The sequence below is a fragment of the Equus asinus genome, unplaced genomic scaffold (assembly GCF_041296235.1).
Source record: "Equus asinus isolate D_3611 breed Donkey unplaced genomic scaffold, EquAss-T2T_v2 contig_710, whole genome shotgun sequence".
In the NCBI taxonomy this organism is placed as follows: Eukaryota; Metazoa; Chordata; class Mammalia; order Perissodactyla; family Equidae; genus Equus; species Equus asinus.
Genome location: NW_027225417.1, coordinates 5645 through 12585, shown reverse-complemented (window position 1 = coordinate 12585; position 6941 = coordinate 5645). Strand labels below are relative to the sequence as shown.

Here is a 6941-nt window from a genome sequence, read left to right as displayed (position 1 = left end):
CCGCTGGACCTCCAGGAAGTCAGCTTTTGTGGAGTCCCGTGAGTCCTTCCAGGGAGGGAGGCATCCAACCCGAGGGTGGTCTGGAGGGCACCACTCCCACCACTCCCGGGGGCTGGGGCGGGGGGCGGGGTGGGGGCTGCGGCCACGTTCCTGTTCATTCACACAGAATCCGGGGCATGAATGTTCTTAGCAGCTCTGTTCCACACAGCCCCACACTGGAAACCACACAGACGTCCTGCGAGTCCCATCCCTTGCTCATGTCGCCGGGGCTCCGGAGGAGGGCCACTCTGTAAAAGCGGCCGCCAGATGGCGCCCAACGACCGGCGCGGAGGGGTCAGCGGGAGGGAACCGGGTCACCAGCCAGCGAGAGTGCACAGCCTGAGCCCACCGCCGGGTCAGGTCTCTCTCTGTCTCTGTCTCTGTCTCTGTCTCTGTCTCTCTCTGTCTCTGTCTCTGTCTCTGTCTCTCTCTGTCTCTCTCTCTCTCTCTCTTTCTCTCTGGGCCCGCTTGGGGCGGGCGGGAGGTCACCACGTGAGGCCCCAGGGTGTCCACCTCGGAGCTCCCAGGCAGCACAGGGCAACCCTGGGCGCAGAAGGAGGTGTTGGAAAATCGGCGGGGAGGGGGGTGGGGTGGGTGGGCTTGCCAGGAAGGGGACAGACTCCCCACGTGACTTCTGGGCCGGGCCGGGCGCGGGGCTGCCGGCTGGCTGACGCGGACAGAGGTGGAAAAGTCCCCGGAGATGCCACGGGGCAGGCCGGGGCTGCCGGCCCCCGCTTCCCGGAGCGGCCCGAGCACTTCCCGGGCTCCCGGGAGGACTTAGAAAATCACGGCGGGGTGGGGGGGTGGGGGTCGCTGTCAAACCGAAACCATGCACGTCATCAGAGAAGGACCGTGACGACGGAGGAATTGTCCGCAGTCTGTCAGGAATTGTGTGCAGCCTGTCACTTCCGGCCCAGAGGGTCTCTCTAAGGCAGACGGACAGACAGAGCCCACAAGTCGTAGAGGAAAGGACCGAGCCGCTTGGCCGCGGAAAAGTTTACAACACAAAACAGGTCTCCCTCCGCACGGGGCCACAGCAAAGCCCAAAGACGACACACGGGGGGGAGCATGGGTGCAGATGCACGTGTGGTGATAAGAATATGGATTTCAGCAGGGCTTCCCGTCCTCATCAACAAGCAGAAGCACCCAAATGGTGGGGGTTGGGGGGCAGAGACCTCACAGCCATTCCCTCCACAAATCGAGTTCCCCGGGACATCCTCACAGCGCCGTGCTGTGAGTGTGTGTGGGTGTTTAAAATGGAGTAAATGTGGACGTGGAACTGCTCCGTGAAACCAAAATAACAACAGTCGTAGATCTTCTTTGGTCATTTAGAAAATTCTTTTTTTTTTTTTTTCCCCAGCGGTGCACGTATTTCCCTTCCAAAAAAGAAGAACGGGAAAGGAGATGTTAAAGGCAAGCAGAGAGAGGAAAACTGTTGCAAAACAAAAGCTGAGCTCCCGTCCGAGGGAGGCCTCCTCCATTGGAGGCCTAGGAAATCATTCTGACAAAATGGAGGATCTCTGTCTTTGGTGTCGATTCCCTCAGAGGTCAAGAGAAACCTTTTCCAATGTCTTTATCAGGAGGAGACTAGAAGTTAGAGAAAAGTATCCTTTCGGGAGTGAGAAAAACAAATTCTGATTTTGCATCAGCTTCCCTCCGATCTTGAAACTCATTGACTTGATTCCATTCTGTCGACGGAAATAATCCGGAACCAATCTATCCGTGAAAATCGGGGTGCGTTTATTCTGAGCTAAAATGTGAGGACTGTGGCCCGGGGCCTTTCTTCCCGAAGGAAGAGAGGGTGCCCGGGAAGTGGGGTGTACAGAGTGCTTCTAGACCCCCAGAGAGGACGTTTCACATAGGATCGAAAGGTCCCTTGGATGATAGTCGCGAGACTGCTCTGTCGGCACAGCGATCGACAGACACTGCTGGGTGGCAGGTCTGTTGTCTGGGCCTGGGTGGTCACAGGGGAGCCGGATGGTCAAAGGTGAGCGCAACCATCCGCTCCTAGCCTAAGGAAAGATGCCTCTCCTTAAGGAAAGGCTCCGAGCACGGGGAAGCTGCTCCTTTCCCTTAAGGGCATTGGTTCTTGCCGTAGGAAATGTGTAAAGCGGATCTAGGATGCGATGCGTGCTCGACGGCCACGTCAGGCCCTTTTCGAAAAACACTGTCAGGCCGAATTAGGCCGACACCCAATGGCTTCCTCATAGACTCCCATAGATCCTATCGCTCGCCATTTCTATCTGTCCACTCGTTCCAATTTTAGGCCACTTGACCACGAACAGGCCTTTTTCTCAGATTATTTTCCCCATGAAACTTTGATCACCTTTTCACAGACAAAACGATCTTTACTTTTTAGGCCCTCTTGCCTGAAGGCAGCCATCTCACTTTCCTTGAACACAAAGATGTTTCCCATATTCACTTTTAGTGGCTTTTTGTTTTGTTTTGTTTTGTTTTGTTTTGAGGACGATGAGCCCTGAGCTAACTGCTGCCAATCCTCCTCTTTTTGCCGAGGAAGGCTGGCCCTGAGCTAACCTCCGTGCCCATCTTCCTCTATTTCATATGTGGGACGCCTACCACCACGTGGCTCGCCCAGCGGTGCCACGTCCACCCCCGGGATCCGAACTGGCAAACCCCGGGCCGGCGAAGCGGAACAGGCACACTTAACCAGCGCGCCACCGGGCCGGCCTAGTGGCTTTCATCGCATTTGTTAAGTAGATTTTTTAACCCTCACGAACCTTAATTTTGGTGAAAACTAAGAAGCCAGCAATTAGGAACTGTCCTTCCCATGAGCATTCCGTCGCTTGGCCAATTTCTAAACACTTGGCCACTTTTAGAAACATGGGATTTCATAGGTTTATCTTTTCCTTCGCTTTATTTGATTTCATCTCACTTTAGTTTTTGGGTGAGGAAGATCGGCCCTCACAGAGCTAACGCCTGTTGCCAATCTTCCGTTTCTGTTTTTTTTTCCCCCCTCCCGATTTTTCTCCCCCAATCCCCCCCATGACATAGTTGTCTATCTTAGTTGAGGGCCCTTCCAGTTGTGGCATGTGGGACGCCGCCTCCACACGGCCCGACGAGCGGTGCCGTGTCCGTGCCGTGCCCGGGATCTGAACCGGCAAAACCCTGGGCCGCCGAAGGGGAGCTTGTGAACTTAACCACTCGGCCACGGGGCCGCCCCCGTCCGTGGACTTTTTTATCACCTGATTTCACCTCGCAAAACTTCAAAGCTTCAAGTTATCAGAGAGGTTTGGGAAGTTGTTTTTATTTATTTAATTAATTTATTTTTCGAGGAAGACGAGCCCCGAGCTGACACCTGCTGCCAATTCTCCTCTTTTTGCCCCGGGAGAGTGGTCCCGAGCTAACATCCGTGCCCATCCCCCTCCCCTTGATAGGCGGGACGCTGACCACAGCGTGGCTCGCCAAGCGGCGCCACGTCCGCACCCCGGATCCGAACCTGCGAACCCCTGGCTGACAAAACGGAACGTGCGAACTTAACCGCTGTGCCGCCGGGCTGGCCCTTCGGGAAGTTATTTTCAGGACACGGGCCATAAACTAGAATCACCGCTACAGGTTTATCGGAGCGACATCAGCGTTCGTGGTGGATTGAGTCGTCCCCTCTGTCTCTCCCCTCCAGGGCACAACCAAAGGGACGTCTATCGACCCACCCACCAAGGATTCCCCCCCCTCCCCCCGCACGGCACAGCAGGATGCCTGAGAGATCCACGCAGCCCTACAGCGGCAAGTCACATTCGCACAGTCAAAATTCAATGGCAGAGACAAAACGTTAAGGTCAGTGAGAGGGAAGAGAATAACCGGCCCAGGAGCAACGGTGTGAAGAACACGGAGAAGACGGGTCCTAGACGCCGGGGTCCCCGGAGCAGCGATTTCATCAGAGGCCCGCAAACGTCCACGATCTCCACACCACGTTTATGGCCGACTGCGTGCGTGGGTCCTTTGGAATCGACCAGGCTACCGTCCGGGCCACTTTGGGACATCGTGTCCAGCTGCCCCGAGCGGTGGAGCTGTCGTTCAAGTGTAAGATGGGGCCCGTCCGGGGAGAGAATGGGGACGGGGAAAGGGAGGCCGCGGGAAGTCACAGAGTCTGAGGTGTTCGGGGGAGACTGACTCTTCTGAAGTGGAGGTGGTAGAAGGAGAGCAGCAGGATTTTTGGATTTTTGTTCCCTCTGTTAGGTATCTGGGTCCGGAGGAGAGTGGGGCGGGGGGGGGGGGGGCGGGTGGTGGTGGTGGTGGTGGGTGTGAGGCTGAGGCGGGGCTGGTGTTTCCTTTCCGAGTCAGGTGGAAGAGCTCCTCCAGTGGAGGTTTTTAGACAAGGGGTCTGGTCTGGCAGGATGGGAGGTTGCGGGTTGAGCCACAGGGGAATCTGTCGTAGCTCAGACTCGGGCCTTTGAAGAAATAGACAGAGAGAGGAGTTTTGCTCTGTCTGTCACCGCAGCCGGCACCTCAGGAGCAACAACAGGAGGCTTCCCGAATGAGTGAAGGGGCAGGAGCCAGCGTGCCCCGTGCCTCTCTCAGCCCTGCGCCGGCAGGGAAGGAAGCAGGCAGGCAGGCCTCAGGGCTACTCCCGTCCTACTGCCCGGTGGTCCCTGTCCCGGCCCCGCCCCCACTCTCCCCCTGACCCTCACCGCTCCCCAGCCCTCTTCTCAGCCAGAGAGGCGATGGGGGGGGGGGCGGTGCGGTCCCAGAACAAGTTTCCTCTCATCCGCCATCATCTTGCCACCCTGACGACTTGGCCTGAGATCCGGCCTAGGCTGTACCCTGAGATCCGGCCTAGGCTGTACCCGTGTGTGGTTTTCCTGTGGACAAGGGGGCCGGTTCACCATTTCGGAAGAAACCCCTAGCCTTCCACTGCCGAGTCGCCAGCCTGGGAGGGGGGGGGGGGGGGGGGGGGGGGGGGAGGTCAGGCCCATTCATTCCGATGGGCCTGGCGTCAGGGCTTCATTCAAGTGCAGGAAGCTCTCTCCCATGGCCTCGGGCTTTTTTCCATTGAACGGCTTTCTTCAATTCCCCCACCCTTAGGCCGCAGTCCACCAAGGGCCGGGAGGCAGGGAGGGAAGATGTTGGGGCAGGGTGGCTGTCTGAGAAACTCGCCTCATCTGGGGCAGAAAGAGTGCCCCCCTCCTTTCTCTAACCCTACTAGACTGCTTGAGGATCACGGACGGTTTGGCTCATCGATGAGCCCTGCGTTATGGGCCCGGCAAGCAAACTCCTAACGGGCAACCCGCCGCTCTAGGCGTGTGTGGGTTTTTTGATCTTTCACCTTCAAGTTCGCACGACATCGGTCCGTGTCCCCCGCCCCGGCTTCCCATGGGAAATCCTCCGTCTCTTTCCACAGACTCACTGGCGACTTCACACAGTGCCTGCCTCCTCCTCCTTAGGAAGGAAGGAAGGAAGGAAGGAAGGAAGGAAGGAAGGAAGGAAGGAAGGAAGGAAGGGAGGGAGGGAGGGGCTGACCCCGTGGCCGAGCGGTTGAGTTTGCACGCTCCGCTTCAGCGGCCCGGGGCTTGGAAGGTTCGGATCCTGGGCTCGGACACGGCACCGCTCATCAAACCACGCTGAGGTGGCGTCCCACACGGCAGAACCAGAGGGACCCTCAAAGAGAATATAGAACTAGGTACTGGGGTGCTCTGGGGAGAAGAAGAAGAAGGAGGAGGAATAAAAAGAAAAGAAAAGATTGGCAATGAGCTCGGGTGCCAGTCTTTAAAAAAAAAAAAAAAAAAAGAGGAAGAAAGATGGACAAACAGGAACGAATCCCACTGACGGCACCTCCAAATGGTGGGGGGCAGGGGGGTGGGGGGGGTGGGGAGTGGCATCATCGGGCCAAGGGTGACTCTAAGCGTGATCCCGCGGTTGTGTTATTTGACATTTTATCGAATCGATTTATTATTTTATTTTTGAGGAAGATGAGCCCTGAGCGAACATCTGCCACCAATCCTCCTCTGTCGGCCGAGGAAGACTGGCCCTGAGCTGACATCCGTGCCCATCCCCCTCTACTTTCCAGGTGGGACGCCTGCCACAGCGTGGCTCGCCAAGCGGTGCCGGGTCCTGCGCCCGGGATCCGGACCGGCGAACCCGGGGCCGGCGGAGCAGAACGTGCGAACTTCACCGCCGCGCCACCGGGCCGGCCCCCGGAGTTGTTTTGAAAATCCAGTAAGGGGCTGGCCCCGTGGCCGAGTGGTTAAGTTCGCGCGCTCCGCTGCAGGCAGCCCAGTGTTTCATCGGTTCGTTCGGATCCCGGGCGCGGACACGGCACTGCTCATCAAACCACGCTGAGGCGGCGTCCCACATACCACCGCTAGAAGGACCCACCGCGAAGAACACACAACTACGTACCGGGGGGCTTTGGGGAGAAAAAGGAAAGACAAAAAATAAAATCTTCCAAACTCCAATAAAACTTTGAGTGAAGACGACGAGGAGGATGCGAAACGTATCTCACGCCTCCGAGCCGAGCCGTCCGTTTAGGTTTAGGAAGGGGGACGAGGACCCTTTGTAAGCGACATCCCTTTTTAAGCACCATTCTAAACCACAGAACAGAACTCCCTCTCCTCGACCCGGAGCGAGGAGGTTCCTGGGTGTGTCAGAGAGGGTCACGTCCTCTGCAGCACGAACGAACCGCCAGGGTTCGGCCACGGGAAAGAATTTCTTCCTCTCCAGGGGGACTAAAAGTCACCGACGGCAGCGGGCGTAGGTGCTATCCTTCCCGTCCAGGAAAGGCAGGGAGAACTTCAGCCGTGAAGAGAAGGAGGTCTTCCTCACTCCCCGTTTTGGGAGGGCCCCTTTGGCAGGGGAGTTTTGTCTCCTGATTTCAAGTCAGGAAGAAAAGGGAGAGAGAGAGAGAGAGAGAGTGTGTGTCCTTCTCGTGCCAGGTCGGTCTGAGGGGG

The 6941-nt window shown here is 57.4% G+C and overlaps 1 long non-coding RNA gene across 1 annotated transcript; it reads left to right on the top strand.

The window, feature by feature from the left end:
• Positions 1 to 1399: 1399 nt before the first annotated feature.
• LOC139044250 (uncharacterized) lies at positions 1400 to 6447 on the top strand. Its single transcript, XR_011501244.1, has 3 exons — positions 1400 to 1773; positions 3677 to 4077; positions 5960 to 6447. It is a non-coding gene; the product is annotated as an uncharacterized lncRNA (long non-coding RNA).
• The last annotated feature ends 494 nt before the right edge of the window (positions 6448 to 6941 follow it).